The following is an 18180-nucleotide window of genomic DNA, read 5'->3' on the forward strand; positions in this document are numbered from 1 at the left end:
GTTTCCGGTGGAGTTTTACAAAAAGTGTTGGCATTTCATTAAGGGAGACATGATGCCAATGTTTTAGCAGTTTTTTGCGAGGCAGCTTCAGTTGTTTAAGCTAAATTTTGGAACGATAACTCTTCTTCCTAAGAAGACAGAGGCAGTTCGCATTTAGCAGTTCATGCCTATTTGTCTGCTTAATGTTAGTTTCAAAATCTTCACCAAGGTCGGGACGAACAAACTTACACAGATTGCGCACTCTGTAGTTCATCCGTCCCAGACTGCTTTCATGCCTGATAGAAATATCCTTGAAGGGGTTGTTGTCTTGCATGAAACGCTCCATGAGATTCACTCAAAAAAACTAGATGGCGTTGTTCTTAAAGTGAATTTTGAAAAAGCATACGATAAAGTTAAATGGCCTTTCCTTCAACAAGCTTTGCGTATGAAAGGATTTGATCCGGCTTGGAGAAACCAGATTGAATCCTTTACGCAAAAAGGGAGTGTAGGGATTAAAGTGAATGACGACATATGTCACTATTTCCAGACACACAAAGGGTTAAGACAAGGAGATCCTATGTCACCGATCCTATTCAACATAGTCGTTGATATGCTGACTATTTTAATAGGACGGGCTAAGTGTAACACCCCGGATGTAATTTACCTTTTATGTACTCCAACTCTTGCCATTTCCGGCACTAAGTTATTTTATTTCCTCGGGTTCGGGTTTTTGTCTCCGTGTGTTGTTGTCGTTGTCATGTATCTCATATCATGTCATCATGTGCATTGCATTTGCATACGTGTTCGTCTCATGCATCCGAGCATTTTCCTCGTTGTCTGTTTTGTATTCCGGCGCTCCTATCTCCTCCGGTGGTCCTTTCTACCTTCTTTTCGTGTGTGGGGGTTAAACATTTTCGGATTGGACCGAGACTTGCCAAGCAGCCTTGGTTTACTACCGGTAGACCGCCTGTCAAGTTTCGTACCACTTGGACTTTGTTTGATACTCCAACGGTTAACCGAGGGACCGAGAAGGCCTCATGTGTGTTGCAGCCCAACACCCTTCCAATTTGGCCCAAAACCCACCAAAACCCTCTCCATCATCTAGAGCATTCGATCACGATCGCGTAGCCGAAAACCGCACCTCATTTGGACTCTCCTAGCTCCCTCTATGCCTATATAAAGAACCCCCTCCGAAATTCACGGGTCTTCTTCCCCGAAACCCTAGACCCCTTCCTCTCCGCGCGCCGGACAACGTCCGGACGCGCCGGACACGTCCGCTGCTCCGCCCGGACCAACCGCGTGCCGCCACGTGGGCAGCCGCGCCCACATCGCCGTTGGCCCGCCCGAGCCCAAGGTCGACCCTCTCCTCCCGCGCCCGGGCCCCGCCTCCTTTCTCCCGAGCGTCGCCCGCGCCCGAGGGAGCCTCGCCGCGCCGCCGTCGTCGCCCTTGCGCCGGCCGCCTCCACCGCGCAGCTCGCCAGCCGGAGCTGAGCTCCGCCGCGGCCGGTCCCGCCTCCTCGCCGCCCGTCCTCTCCTCCTCCGCCGCCCCTCGCCGGATCCGGCTACCGGCAAGCCGCCGGCCTCCTCCATGCCAAGTTCGGCGACCTCCCCGACCACCTCGAAGTCCGCGCCACTACAGTGCCGATCCGGATCCAGATCTGCATCGGTTGACTTTCCCCCGAAACCCTAGTTATTTTGCGTTTTTCATCATGCCGTAACTTTGCATCTGTAACTCTGTTTTGGGCGTGTAGCATATCAAAATGTTCGTCTCTGAGAGTACATAATTTCATCTCATTGCATCATTTTCATTTGAGCTCATCTTGATGCCCGAAATGCTGTTGGAAGAGAGCTATTTGAGATAATTGTCAGATCTGCTGCATCAAATAGCTATTTGTCATTTTTGCCATGATTAATGTGTGCTTGATATGCTCCTGGGTTATACATGTGTTTTGTTATATGCCATGCCATATTTACAGAGGTGCTTACCATATTTTTTTTTGATGTGTGTGGTGACTAGCACAAGCTTGCAAAGTAGTGCATTCGTTAATGCTGATTTCAGGGACTTAGAATTTCACTAAGTCCTTGATCTGTTTTATCAATATGCCATATGTTCATGTTGTTTCCTAGTGATACGTGCCTCTTTTGAGGATGATCAGTAAGGATGATTAGTTAATAATATGGTGCTCTATCCATCCATGTCTTTGTTTGCAATTATGGAGCAACCTAGCTTGAGTCAATCGAGCTCTACTTTTACTATTTCGTGAATCCTGGCAGATTGTTGACTCATTAGCGATTTTGCCGAGGATGTTGTTGTTGATCCGTGCATGCTATGTTGCTGTTCTTGCCATGTCTAGCTCATATAATATGTATTCTTGATGGGTGTATGCTTAGTTTGTCATGCCATGCTCTGTAGTGAGTGCATCGAGCTCGTGAACATGCCTACTCGTTAACAGATTTACATGCTCCAGTTTTTTCTCTAAGTCTGTAATCTGTTTATGTTTTTGCCATGTTCACATGCTTGCAATTGTATTTTCTGATTCCTTTTGGCTTAAGGTCACTAAGGGACTTTTGTTAAATGCCTTGAGTAGCTTCATTTCATGCCTTGCTTTGCCATGTTAAGTTCCTGTAGCATATAGTTTTCATGCTCCAAAGTGTGCTATAGTCTGAAACATGTTTATCATTTGCACTTTTGCCATGCTTGTTTGAACCTGTTAATGGATGAATTGGCCGTAGCTCAGTGTTCATTTTTGTCAAGCATTATGAGTGGATCCCTGCCATGTATTTTGTTGCCATGTTTGAGTGCTATAGCATAATTATCTTGATGCATTTAGATGGCTACTTGCTGTTTATCGCAGACCGGTGCCATATTTGTTTTGCTTGCCATTTCCAAACCGTGCATCCGATTCCAGTGTTCTTTATATCGATTTCAACCGAAATCACCTCACCTTTCCAATGGCACTCTTGGATTTCCAAGTTGAGGCCAGGTTCAATAATTCCTTGTCAAATCTTGCATATGCATCACATATCGCATCCCGCATAGCATACCATGTTTGCATCATGTTGTTCGAGATTTGCACGTGGTTGATTGTGTTCCTTTTGCTTGTTTGTCTTGTTTGGGTAGAGCTGGGAGACGAGTTTGCTAACGAGGAGCCCGTTGAGTTTGCTTCCGAGGATCCAGTCAACTCTGACAACTTTGCAGGCAAGATGATCATACCCTCGAAATCACTTCTATCTTTGCTTGCTAGATGCTCGCTCTTTTGCTATGCCTATGCTATGATACCTACCACTTGCTTATCATGCCTCCCAAATTGCCATGTCAAACCTCTAACCCACCATGTCCTAGCAAACCGTTGATTGGCTATGTTACCGCTTTGCTCAGCCCCACTCTTATAGCGTTGCTAGTTGCAAGTGAAGATTGGAGATCGTTCCTTGTTGGAACATTGTTTATTGTTGGGATATCACTATATTAACTTGTTATCTTAATGCATCTATATACTTGGTAAAGGGTGGAAGGCTCGGCCTTTTGCCTAGTATTTTGTTCCACTCTTGCCGCCCTAGTTTCCGTCATATCGGTGTTATGTTCCCGGATTTTTGCGTTCCTTACGCGGTTGGGTGATAATGGGAACCCCTTGACAATTCGCCTTGAATAAAACTCCTCCAGCAATGCCCAACCTTGGTTTTACCATTTTCCACCTAGCCTCTATTTCCCTTGGGTTTCCGAAGCCCAAGGGTCATCTTTATTTAAACCCCCCCGGGCCAGTGCTCCTCTGAGTGTTGGTCCAAACCAGAGCCCCTTGCAGCGCCACCTCGGGGAAACTCGAGGGCTGGTTTTAGTTGTACGGATTGCTCATCTGAGTGTGCCCCGAAAACGAGATATGTGCAGCTCCTATCGGGATTTGTCGGCACATTCGGGCGGTGTTGCTGGACTTATTTTATCTTTGTCGAAGTTGTCTTGTAAAACCGGGATGCCGAGTCTGATCGGAATGTCTCGGGGGAAGGTTTATCCTTCGTTGACCGTGAGAGCTTGTGATGGGCTAAGTTGGGACTCCCCTGCAGGGATTTGAACTTTCGAAAGCCGTGCCCGCGGTTATGGGCGGATGAGAATTTGTTATATCCGATTGTAGATAACATGAACCTTAATTTATTTAAAATGAATCAATTGCGTGTGTAACCGTGATGGTCTCTTCTTGGCGGAGTCCGGGAAGTGAACACGGTGTTGGAGTAATGTTTGCCGTAGGTTGTTCTCTAGTTCTTCGTTCGTGCTTTGCCTTCTCTTCTCGCTCTCTTTTGCGAACAGGTTAGCCACCATATATGCTAGTCGCTTCCTGCAGCTCCACATATTACCTTGCCTTACCTATAAGCTTAAATAGTCTTGATCGCGAGGGTGCGAGATTGCTGATTCCCCGTGGCTCACAGATTACTTCCAAACCAGATGCAGGGACCGATGATTTCGTTCCATATGATGCGCTTGAGCTCAAGTGGGAATTAGACGAAGACTCGGGCCGTTACTATGTGTCTTTCCCTGATGATCAGTAGTGGTGCCCAGTTGGGGCGATCGGGACCATGTCGCTTGTTGGGGTTGATCTTTTATTTTAGTACCGTAGTCGGACCATGAGTGTATTGGATGATTGTAATGTTATTTATGTACTTTGTGTGACGTGGCGAGTGTAAGCCAACTATGTACCTTTTTCCCCTGTTATCTATTTACATGGGTTCTTGTGAAGCCGCTAAGTCGTGCTTCGACACGTAGGAGATATAGCCGCATCGAGGGCGTTACAAGTTGGTAATCAGAGCCTTCCCCGACGTTAGGAGCCCCCACTACCTGATCGAATTAGCTGACGAGTTGTGTCTAGAAAAATTGTTTTGAGTCATTTAGGAATTATATATCAGAGAGTTTAGGAATTCTTTTTACTCCCCAGTCCCTTCATCGCTCTGGTAAGGCATCCTGACGTAGAGTTTTGACTCTTCTCTTCTCAAATTTCAGTAAAAAAAAATTTAGGATCACGCGGGTATCTTGGAATCGTTCCGATCGATTTGTGACGAGAACATTGTTCTTGGTGCCTCCTGTCATTTAGGGGTTGTGGCAGTGTCCCGGGGAGTTGAGCTCCGAGGTGTTGTCATTACAATTTTATCGTTGCAGTTCTGGAATACCTGAGTTTAGTTCGCTGACATCGAAAATCTCTTTTATGCAGTTGTTGGTGAGATAACCTCGACTGCACCCAGTACTGGGGCGGGAGTTCGGGAGTATTGCCATAACTTGCATAACGGATGCTTTTCGAAGGTTGAGATAGACGATTTCTGAAGTTTTCTCGGTTATGTGTTAAAGGATGGATACAGCTGGATGTAGGATTTGCTAGATTTTGGTGAGATATTATGCTTATCCTGTATCCCCAACACCTGATTGCATAACCGGAAAGGTTCGGGAGTTTCATAGGTAGGAATTCTTGTAGCTCTAGTTCTTCTTCCACGGATATTTGGTTTGAGATTGGGTGATCCTTACCGAGTATTCATTCTTATTCTGTACCTTGTTGATTTTATTCTTCTACATCAATTCTAAGTGGCTTCTCAATTTATGGATATGTGACCATTTCAATTGGAATGCATTCATTCATTTTGTTCGGATGTGAAGACTATGTGTTGTAATTTCAACCCGTTTGGTTCAGCTTCAATTCTTGTCTATCAATGTGCTAATGGATGTCAACCTCTTCAGGATGGCTCCTCCAACGCGCACGACTCCGAATTCTGATCCGCCACCACCACCTCCACCTCCGGAGGCATGGCAAGCTGTGATGGCCGCTACCAATGCAAACACGCAGCTGATCATGCAACTTCTTCAAGGGCGCAACCAAGCGAACCAAGGCAACCAGGGCAACAATCAGAATCACTTTGTTACACTCAACCAGTTCCTTGCTAACCAGCCAAAGATCTTCAGCAATTGCGTTGAGGCAACTGACGCTGATGATTGGCTCGTGGACTTATGCAAGCATTTCGAGTGCAGTAACGTCAGGCCTGAGGACTTTGTCAAGTTCGCTTCCTTCCAACTCAAAGACCAAGCTGCAGAATGGTTTCAGTAGTACAAAGATTCCAGAGGAGGCCGTGTGATTACCTGGGATGAATTCCGTCAAGACTTCAAAGCTCATCATATTCCTCAGGGCGTGGTTGAAAGCAAGCGTGAGGAATTCCGCAACCTGAAGCAAGGCTCTATGTCTGTCTATGATTAAAACAAGATGTTTCAGAAGCTCGCCCGCTTTGCTAAGCAGGACGTCCCTGACGAGAAGAGCATGATATACCAGTTCAGGGGTGGTCTTAGAGAAGAAATCCAGCTAGCTCTTGTTCTCTTTGAGCCCATGAGGTACGATGATTTTTACAATATGGCATTGAAGCAAGAGGCTGCTCAACTGAAGTGCGATGCTTCCAAGAAGCGAGTCAGAGATGCTACTCCTTCTTCCTCAACTCAAGTGGCTAAGCAACAAAAGTATTGGCTTCCTCCTCCTCCGTTCCGTCAGCCGTATCAGCAGAAGAGCAAAGGTGGCAGTGGATATTCCCACCCACCCAACCCTGGCTTTCAGAACAAGACTTAGTCTCAAGCTCCAAGATCGAGTGCTTCGTATCACCGTCCGCTTTCAGTGGTCACGTGCAACAAGTGCCAACAGAAGGGTCACTATGCCAACAAATGCTTCAACCAGAGGCGTCTCCCTCCTCCTCCTCATGTGAGATCGGCAAGTACAGCTGTGGTCAAGCATAACCCCAAGTACACCAAGGTCAACATGGTGAATGCAGCTCAGGCAGAGGACTCGACAGATGTCATTATGGGTAACCTTCCTGTTAACGATATTCCTGCAAGAGTTCTTTTTGACACTGGTGCATCGCATTGTTTCATCTTGAGACCTTTTGCACCTAAGCATGATTTTGTTACTCAAGTGTTGCCGAAACCGTTGGCTATTGTCTCTCCGGCCCGTCAAATGACATCTCGAGTATGCGTTCCGGATGTTTCAATCACTTTGGGTGACTATAAGTTCTTGTCCTCTCCAAATGTTCTTGGTGACTCGGATATTGATCTTATTCTCGGAATGGATTGGCTTTCTAAGCACAAGGCTCAGCTTGATTGTGCTGCCAGGCAGATTCAATTGACTCATTCGTCTGAGGATGTAATTGTCTTTGCCGCTCGTGATGATACCATCCGTCTGTTTTCTCTCAATGAGAAGGGTGAACTGGATGCCATCTCGCAAATTCCAGTCGTTTGCGAATATCAAAACGTCTTTCCAGAAGAGCTTCCAGGAATGCCTCCGCACCGGCCAGTTGAATTCGTCATCGATCTTGAGCCTAGCACAGAACCGGTTTGCAAACGTCCTTACAAGCTTGGACCTGAAGAATTGAAGGAGCTGAAGAAGCAACTCGATATTCAAGAGCGAATGGGTCTCATCCGACCTAGTTCTTCTTCGTGGGGTTGTGGAGTACTTTTTGTGAAGAAGAAGGATGGAACGGACCGACTTTGTGTTGACTACCATCCATTGAACAAGAAGACTATCAAGAACAAGTACCCACTTCCCAACATCAATGAGCTGTTTGAACAAATCAAAGGTGCCCAAGTATTCTCCAAGCTTGATCTCCGTATGGGCTATCACCACATTCGAATCCGTGAGCAAGATATTCCCAAGACGGCTTTCAGAACAAGCTATGGTTCATATGAATACACTGTCATGTCTTTTGGCCTCGTCAACGCTCCTCCGACTTTCTCTCGCATGATGAACTTCATCTTCAACGCCTACACAAATGACTTTGTTTTGGTCTATCTCGATGACATTCTGGTCTTTTCGAAGAACAAGGAAGATCATGCCAAGCACTTGCGTTTGGTGCTCGATAAGCTCAGGGAACATCAGTTCTACGCCAAGTTCTCAAAGTGCGAGTTTTGGCTCGATGAGGTTCTTTATCTTGGGCATATCATCTCTGCCAAGGGCATTGCGGTGAATCCTGAGAAGGTGTCTGCAATTGTGAATTGGGAACCACCTCAGAACGTGAAGCAACTCCGCAGCTTCCTTGGTCTCGCAAGCTACTGTCGAAGGTTCGTTGAGAACTTTTCAAAGATCGTGAAGCCTCTCCCAAACCTTCTCCAGAAGCACGTCAAGTACGTTTGGTCTCCGAAATGTGACATCGCTTTCAACACTTTGAAAGAGAAATTGGTCACTGCTCCAGTTCTGACTCCTCCTGATGAATCCAAACTGTTCGAGGTCTTCTGCGATGCCTCTCTTCAAGGTCTTGGTGCAGTGTTGATGCAAGAGAAGAAAGTTGTGGCTTATACCTCTCGCCAGTTGAAGCCCAACGAGAAGAACTACCCTACTCATGACCTCGAGTTGGCGGCAGTTGTGCATGCTCTTTTGACTTGGGGACATCTCTTATTGGGAAGAAAAGTGGACATCTTCACTGACCACAAGAGTCTCAAGTACATCTTCACTCATCCTAATCTCAACCTCAGGCAGACTCGTTGGGTCGAAATTATTCAAGAGTATAATCCGAGTATCGAGTATACTCCAGACAAGGCCAATGTGATTGCTGACGCTTTGAGCAGGAAGGCTTACTGCAACAGTCTGATTCTCAAGCCTTACCAACCCGAACTTTGTGAAGCTTTCCGCAAACTCAATCTGCAAGTTGTTCCTCAAGGTTTCCTCGCCAACCTTCAAGTCTCTCCTACCTTGGAAGATCAGATTCGCGAGGCTTAACTTCTTGATGCTATGGTGAAGAAGGTGAAGATTGGGATTGCCAAGAGTCAACCCAAGTACAAGTGTTATCGCCTTGATGACAAGGATACTCTCTTCTTCGAGGATCGTATTGTTGCGCCCAAAGGTGACCTTCGTAAAGTTATCATGAATGAGGCGCACAATTCACTCCTCTCCATCCACCCTGGGAGTACGAAGATGTATCAGGATCTCAAGCAGGCTTATTGGTGGACTCGAATGAAGCGCGAGATTGCTCAGTTCGTGAATGAATGTGATGTCTGCAGGAGAGTGAAGGCAGAACACCAAAGGCCAGCTGGTCTCCTCCAACCTCTTGCCATTCCAGAATGGAAGTTTGACCACATTGAGATGGACTTTGTGGCTGGGTTTCCAAAGTCCAAGCGTGGCAATGATGCTATATTCGTTGTCATCGACAAACTCACTAAAGTGGCTCACTTTCTGCCCATTAAAGAGTCTATCACTGCAGCTCAATTGGTGGAGCTGTATACCTCTCGGATTGTCTCTCTGCACGGCGTTCCATAGTTGATCTCTTCAGACCGTGGTAGCATCTTTACCTCCAAGTTTTGGGATTCTTCTCAGAAGGCCATGGGCACCAACATCCGCTTCAGCACAGCTTTCCATCCTCAAACTAGCGGTCAAGTCGAGCGTGTCAATCAGATTCTTGAAGATATGCTCAGGGCTTGCATTATCTCCTTCAGTATGAAGTGGGAAGATTGTCTTCCATATGCCGAATTCTCCTACAACAACAGTTTTCAAGCAAGTTCGGGCAAGGCCTCATTCGAAATTCTGTATGGCAGGAAGTGTCGTACTCCTCTTAATTGGTCAGAAACCGGTGAACGTCAACTTCTTGGAAATGACTTGATCACAGAGGCAGAGGAAATGTGCAAAGTCATTCGTGATAACCTCAAAGCAGCGCAATCGCGCCAGAAGAGCTATTATGATAGTAAGCACCGTGATTTGGCTTTCGAGATCGGAGATCATGTGTACCTCCGCGTCTCTCCCATGAAAGGTACTCGTCGCTTCGGTATCAAAGGGAAGTTTGCCCCTAGATATGTGGGCCCTTTCAAAATCGTCAGTAAGAGAGGCGATCTCGCCTATCAACTCGAGCTTCCTCCCAACTTTGCAAATGTGCACGACGTGTTCCATGTCTCTCAGCTCCGCAAGTGCTTCAAGACCCCTGACCGCACCGTCAACTTTGAAGACATTGATCTCCAAGAAGACCTTTCTTATCGTGAGCACCCCGTGGCTATTCTTGAAGAGACTGAACGCAATACTCGCAATAAGTCAATCAAATTCCTCAAAGTCAAGTGGTCACACCATTCCGACCGTGAAGCCACCTGGGAACGCGAGGATCACCTCCATTCTGAGTACCCGGCATTCTTCCAGTCCTAGATCTCGGGACGAGATCCTTTCATAGTGGTGGAGTGTTGTAACACCCCGGATGTAATTTACCTTTTATGTACTCCAACTCTTGCCGTTTCCGGCACTAAGTTATTTTATTTCCTCGGGTTCGGGTTTTTGTCTCCGTGTGTTGTTGTCGTTGTCATGCATCTCATATCATGTCATCATGTGCATTGCATTTGCATACGTGTTCGTCTCATGCATCTGAGCATTTTCCCCGTTGTCCGTTTTGCATTCCGGCGCTCCTATCTCCTCCGGTGGTCCTTTCTACCTTCTTTTCGTGTGTGGGGGTTAAACATTTCCGGATTGGACCGAGACTTGCCAAGCGGCCTTGGTTTACTACCGGTAGACCGCCTGTCAAGTTTCGTACCATTTGGACTTCGTTTGATGCTCCAACGGTTAACCGAGGGACCGAGAAGGCCTCGTGTGTGTTGCAGCCCAACACCCTTACAATTTGGCCCAAAACCCATCAAAACCCTCTCCATCATCTAGAGCGTTCGATCACGATCGCGTGGCCGAAAACCGCACCTTATTTGGACTCTCCTAGCTCCCTCTATGCCTATATAAAGAACCCCCTCCGAAATTCACGGGTCTTCTTCCCCGAAACCCTAGACCCCTTCCTCTCCGCGCGCCGGACAACGTCCGGACGCGCCGGACACGTCCGCTGCTCCGCCCGGACCAACCGCGTGCCGCCACGTGGGCAGCCGCACCCACATCACCGCCGGCCCGCCCGGGCCCAAGGCCGGCCCTCTCCTCCCGCGCCCGGGCCCCACCTCCTTCCTCCCGAGCGCCGCCCGCGCCCGAGGGAGCCTCGTCGCGCCGCCGTCGTCGCCCTTGCGCCGGCCGCCTCTGCCGCGTAGCTCGCCGGCCGGAGCCGAGCAACGCCGCGGCCGGTCCCGCCTCCTCGCCGCCCGTCCTCTCCTCCTCCGCCGCCCCTTGCCGGATCCGGCTACCGGCAAGTCGCCGACCTTCTCCACGCCAAGTCCGGCGACCTCCCCGACAACTCCGGCGAGCTCCCCGACCATCCTCGAAGTCCGCGCCGCTACAGTGCCGATCCAGATCCAGATCTGATTCGGTTGACTTTCCCCTGAAACCCTAGTTATTTTGCGTTTTTCATCATGCCGTAACTTTGCATCCGTAACTCCGTTTTGGGCGTGTAGCATATCAAAATGTTCGTCTCTGAGAGTTCATTTCATATCATTGCATCATTTTCATTTGAGCTCATCTTGATGCCCGAAATGCTGTTAGAAGAGAGCTATTTGAGATAATTGTCAGATCTGCTGCATCAAATAGCTATTTGTCATTTTTGCCATGATTAATGTGTGCTTGATATGCTCCTGACTTCTACATGTGTTTTGTTATATGTCATGCCATCTTTACAGAGGTGCTTACCATATATTTTTGTGATGTGTGTGGTGACTAGAACAAGCTTGCAAAGTAGTGCATCCGTTAATGCTGATTTCAGGGACTTAGAATTTCACTAAGTCCTTGATCTGTTTTATCAATATGCCATATGTTCATGTTATTTCCTAGTGATCCGTACCTCTTTTGAGGATGATCAGAAAGGATTATTTGTTAATATTGTGGTGCTCTATCCATCCATGTCTTTGTTTGAAATTATGGAGCACCCTAGTTTGAGTCAATAGAGCTCTACTTTTGCTATTTCGTGAATCCTGGCAGATTGTTGACTCATTAGTGATTTTGCCGAGGATGTTGTTGTTGATCCGTGAATGCTATGTTGTTGTTCTTGCCATGTCTAGCTCATATAATATGTATTCTTGATGGGTGTATGCTTAGTTTGTCATGCCATGCTCTGTAGTGAGTGCATCGAGCTCGTGAACATGTCTACTCGTTAACAGATTTGCATGCTCCAGTTTTTTCTCTAAGTCTGTAATCTGTTTATGTTTTTGCCATGTTCACATGCTTGCAATTGTATTTTCTGATTCCTTTTGGCTCAAGGTCACTAATGGACTTTTGTTAAGTACTTTGAGTAGCTTCATGTCATGCCTTGCTTTGCCATGTTAAGTTCCTGTAGCATATAGTTTTCATGCTTCAAAGTGTGCTACCTGATGTTAAATTTCAGACTTGTGTTAATTTCACTAAGTCTGAAATCTGTTTATCATTTGCACTTTTGCCATGCTTGTTTGAACCTGTTAATGGATGAATTGGCCGTAGCTCAGTGTTCATCTTTTGTCAAGCATTATGAGTGGATCCCTGCCGTGTATTTTGTTGCCATGTTTGAGTGTTGTAGCATAATTATCTTGATGCATTTAGATGGCTACTTGCTGTTTATCGCAGACCGGTGCCATATTTGTTTTGCTTGCCATTTCCAAACCGTGCATCCGATTCCAGTGTTCTTTATATCGATTTCAACCGAAATCACCTCACCTTTCCAGTGGCACTCTTGGATTTCCAAGTTGAGGCCAGTTTAAATCATTCCTTGTCAAATCTTGCATATGCATCACATATCGCATTCCGCATAGCATACCATGTTTGCATCATGTTGTTCGAGCTTTGCACGTGGTTGATTGTGTTCCTTTTGCTTGTTTGTCTTGTTTGGGTAGAGCCGGGAGACGAGTTTGCTAACGAGGAGCCCGTTGAGTTTGCTTCCGAGGATCCAGTCAACTCTGACAACTTTGCAGGCAAGATGATCATACCCTCGAAATCACTTCTATCTTTGCTTGCTACATGCTCGCTCTTTTGCTATGCCTATGCTACGATACCTACCACTTGCTTATCATACCTCCCAAATTGCCATGTCAAACCTCTAACCCACCATGTCCTAGCAAACCGTTGATTGGCTATGTTACCGCTTTGCTCAGCCCCTCTTATAGCGTTGCTAGTTGCAGGTGAAGATTGGAGATTGTTCCTTGTTGGAACATTGTTTATTGTTGGGATATCACTATATTAACTTGTTATCTTAATGCATCTATATACTTGGTAAAGGGTGGAAGGCTCGGCCTTTTTCCTAGTATTTTGTTCCACTCTTGCCGCCCTAGTTTCCGTCATATCGGTGTTATGTTCCCGGATTTTTGCGTTCCTTACGCGGTTGGGTGATAATGGGAACCCCTTGACAATTCGCCTTGAATAAAACTCCTCCAGCAATGCCCAACCTTGGTTTTACCATTTTCCACCTAGCCTCTATTTCCCTTGGGTTTCCGAAGCCCAAGGGTCATCTTTATTTAAACCCCCCCGGGCCAGTGCTCCTCTGAGTGTTGGTCCAAACCAGAGCCCCTTGCAGCGCCACCTCGGGGAAACTCGAGGGCTGGTTTTAGTTGTACGGATTGCTCATCTGAGTGTGCCCCGAAAATGAGATATGTGCAGCTCCTATCGGGATTTGTCGGCACATTCGGGCGGTGTTGCTGGACTTGTTTTATCTTTGTCGAAGTTGTCTTGTAAAACCGGGATGCCGAGTCTGATCGGAATGTCTCGGGGGAAGGTTTATCCTTCGTTGACCGTGAGAGCTTGTGATGGGCTAAGTTGGGACTCCCCTGCAGGGATTTGAACTTTCGAAAGCCGTGCCCGCGGTTATGGGCGGATGAGAATTTGTTATATCCGATTGTAGATAACATGAACCTTAATTTATTTAAAATGAATCAACTGCGTGTGTAACCATGATGGTCTCTTCTTGGCGAAGTCCGGGAAGTGAACACGGTGTTGGAGTAATGTTTGCCGTAGGTTGTTCTCTAGTTCTTCGTTCGTGCTTTGCCTTCTCTTCTCGCTCTCTTTTGCGAACAGGTTAGCCACCATATATGCTAGTCGCTTGCTGTAGCTCCACATATTACCTTGCCTTACCTATAAGCTTAAATAGTCTTGATCGCGAGGGTGCGAGATTGCTGAGTCCCCGTGGCTCACAGATTACTTCCAAACCAGATGCAGGGACCGATGATTCCGTTCCAGATGATGCGCTTGAGCTCAAGTGGGAATTCGACAAAGACTCACGCCGTTACTATGTGTCTTTCCCTGATGATCAGTAGTGGTGCCCAGTTGGGGCGATCAGGACCATGTCGCTTGTTGGGTATAAGACAATAAGTTTTGGGGGAACCAGCACAACCCTCTAGGGGTGGCTTATCTCATTATATATAATGGATGTGTTACAATACGTACATAAGTACAGAAGCTATACATAGTCTAACACCCTCCCTCAATCTTAGCCACTTTCTAAAGAACTGAGAAGGGTAAGATTGCGCCTACAAGCCTCAAACTGTGGTAGAGGTAAAGGCTTAGTGAAGATGTCTGCAAGTTGATCCTTAGATGAGATAAACTTGATCTGGAGTTGCTTCTGTGATACACGTTCCCGTACAAAGTGATAGTCAACTTCAATGTGTTTCATTCGGGCATGAAATACTGGATTTGCAGAAAGGTATGTAGCACCGATGTTATCACACCAAAGAATAGGAGGCTGTGGTTGAGACAAACCCAACTCCTGAAGCAAAGACTGCACCCAAATAATCTCTGCAGTAGCATTAGCCACAGCCTTGTACTCAGCTTCAGTACTGCTACGTGACACAGTAGCCTGTTTCCGAGCACTCCAGGCGATCAAATTAGGGCCAAAGAATACTGCATAACCCCCCATGGATCGCCTGTCATCGGGGCTACCAGCCCAATCTGCATCAGAGAAGGCCGAAAGGACCCGAGAGGAAGTCGGCCGAATATGCATACCAAATGTCAGGGTGAACTGAACATAACGAAGAATGCGTTTAACAGCAGCCCAATGAGTATCTCTGGGAGCCTGAAGATACTGACAAACCCTGTTAACAGCATAAGAGATATCTGGTCTCATGATCGTCAAGTACTGAAGTCCACCAACAATGCTCCTGTACTCTGTGGCATCCGCAGGAGACAAAAGCTCACCATCAACAGCTGTTATCTTGTCGGTAGACGACATGGGTGTGGTGGTCGGTTTGCACTTCAGCATGCCCGCTCTTTGTAACAACTCCAAGGAGTACTTCTTCTGTGTAAGGACAAGACCAGTAGCACGAGAAGTGACCTCAACTCCAAGAAAGTAGTGAAGCTTCCCAAGATCTTTGACCGCAAAATCAGCACCAAGAGAGCAGACAAGAGCATCAGCAGCATACTGAGAAGAGCTGACAAGGATAATATCATCGACATATACCAAAAGATACATAGTGACTTCTGGCTTCTGTAGAAGAAATAATGAAGTGTCAGCAGTGGACGGCACAAACCCATGAGCACGAAGGGCAGAGGCAAGGCGGGCATGCCAGGCACGAGGAGCTTGCTTCAAACCATATAGTGCTTTGGAGAGACGACAGATATAGTCAGGACGATCAGGATCAGAGAAACCAGGCGGTTGTTTCATATAAACCTCTTCCTCCAAAAATCCATGTAGAAAAGCATTCTGCACATCAAGTTGACGAAGTGACCAACCACGAGAAACAGCAATGGAGAGAAGAAGCCGAATAGTGGTAGGCTTGACGACAGGACTGAAGGTGTCCTCATAGTCAAGACCATGGCGCTGCCGAAAACCGCGAGCAACAAGTCGCGCTTTGTAACGCTCAATAGATCCATCCGAATGCTTCTTCACTTTGAATACCCATTTTGAGTCAATAACATTTACCCGTGGTGGTGGAGAAACGAGAGTCCATGTCTTGTTACGAAGGAGAGCATGAAACTCCTGCTCCATAGCCTCTCGCCAATGTGGAATGCGCAGGGCAGCCTGATAGGAGCGAGGCTCAGAAGATGGATCCGCAACAGCAGCAGCCAAACAAGCAGCCAACCAAGCAACCGTACCATCCTTACGTTCCTTAGGTTTGAAAATGCCACTGCGACTGCGTGTATGTGGTCGGGACACAGGAACCACCGAGGTCGACGGAGCAGCCTGCAACGGGCTGGAGGACGGCGACGTTGACGAGTCAGCCGGTGACGAGGAGCCAGACACAATAGCCTCGGGCTCGGTCGGCGAAGAAGGCCGGCCCACCGGCGAAACCGGCAGAGCAGACGAAGCAGCTGGCGACGCCGGCGTCACAGACCGGGCCGATGGCGAGCCCGGCATAGTGGGCCGTGGCGCGGCCAGTGTTGCGGGCCGATCCACGGATGAAGGCGACGTGAGGACGGCGTCACGGACCCGAGCTGCAGGCGAAGACGGCGTGACGGGCCGAGCCGCGGGCGAAGACGGCGTGACAGGCCGAGCCGCTGAAGACCCGGCGGCCGCTGGCGAAGAGGGCCGAGCCGCTGGAGACTCGGCGGTCGCTGGCGTAGCGGACTGAGCAGTGGAGATGCTCGGCGCGACGGGCTCTTCGGGTGACCATGCATGGGCACGCGAATCGATGCCATGCAACATAGGACGATCGACGTGCCCATCAGAAGGCGGCGATGATGATGGTGAATCCTCCAACAGCTCCAAACGAGCCCCACGTCCGGTTCCTGCACCATGGTTAGGTAACAACAAAGGAGAGTATGCAACATCATCAAATTGGTCAGAAGCAACAGAGGATGAATGCAGAGATGGTGGTTCGACAGTGGACACAGGAAGTTTGGCAAAGGGAAAAACATGCTCATCAAACACGACGTCCCGAGATATATAGACACGATTAGTGGGAACATGAAGACATTTGTAACCTTTATGAAGAGAGCTATAGCCAAGAAAAACACACTTCTTAGAACGAAACTCAAGCTTGCGCTTATTATATGGACGAAGATGCGGCCAGCAAGCACACCCAAATACCTTGAAAAAGGTATAATCAGGTTGTTCATTAAGGAGAACCTCAATGGGAGTCTTCATGTTTAAAACACGAGTGGGAGTACGGTTGATGAGAAAGCATGCAGTGGTGAAAGCATCACTCCAAAACCGAAACGGAACAGATGCATGGGCCAAAAGAGTAAGACCAGCTTCAACAATATGACGATGCTTACGTTCGACTGAACCATTCTGCTGATGTGTATGTGGACATGCTAAACGATGAGCTATCCCAAGCGACTGAAAGAAGGAGTTGAGGTTGCGATACTCGCCCCCCAGTCCGACTGGACATGAACAATTTTGTGCTTGAGAAGACGTTCAACATGTTTTTGAAACTGAACAAAAATATCAAACACATCAGATTTGCGTTTAATAAGGTAAAGCCAGGTAAAGCGACTATAAGCATCAACGAAACTGATATAGTAATTATGACCACTGACAGAAGTCTGAGCAGGACCCCATACATCTGAAAACACAAGTTCTAAAGGATGTTTCACCTCACGACTGGACTCTGAAAAAGGAAGTTGATGACTCTTCCCCTGCTGACAAGCATCACACACTGCTACATCTTTATTACTAGACAAACTAGGAAGCTCATGACGACGCAAAATATGATGGACAATAGGTGTGGCCGGGTGACCAAGACGAGCATGCCACTGTGACGGAGAGACCCGAACTCCACTGAAAACACGGGCGACGCCAGGATGCTCCAGACGGTAGAGGCCCTGGCACAACCGCCCACTAAGAAGAATGTCCCTCGTGCCCCGATCCTTAATAAAAAGATCAAAAGGGTGAAATTCACAAAGCACATTATTATCACGTGTGAGTTTAGGAACTGAAAGAAGATTACGGGTCACAGATGGAACTCGAAGAACATTGCGAAGCTGAAGACTCCTATTGGCATGTCTAGTGAGAAGAGATGCTTGAACAATATGAGAGATGTGCATACCTGCTCCATTGGCGGTGTGGATCTTGTCGGAGCCATGATAGGGTTCACGAGTGTGAAGCTTCCCCATCTCGCTGGTCAGATGCTCTGTCGCCCCAGAGTCCATGTACCAGTGTGGATCAATGGAGTAGGACTGAGTGTGTCCCTGTTGCTTCTGCGGCGCGGGACGATCAGCCATGGCGACCTGACGGGCATTGTTGCGTGTATCTTTGCCGTCATTGCCAAGACCAAGGAAGCTTCGCTGGAAGCGCTTATGACACTTGGAGGCCCAGTGCCCATCGCGGCCACAAAGCTGGCACACACGTGGACCGCCAGCCCCCGGTAAGGTCGCAGTAGGTGGGGGGCCGAGGCGGGCGACGGTGGCAGCCCCAAGGGAGACCGGGGTGATGAAGAAGAGCGGCCACCCTTGGTGGCGGCGTTGGCCG

The sequence above is a fragment of the Triticum dicoccoides genome, chromosome 3A (genome assembly GCF_002162155.2).
Source record: "Triticum dicoccoides isolate Atlit2015 ecotype Zavitan chromosome 3A, WEW_v2.0, whole genome shotgun sequence".
In the NCBI taxonomy this organism is placed as follows: domain Eukaryota; kingdom Viridiplantae; phylum Streptophyta; class Magnoliopsida; order Poales; family Poaceae; genus Triticum; species Triticum dicoccoides.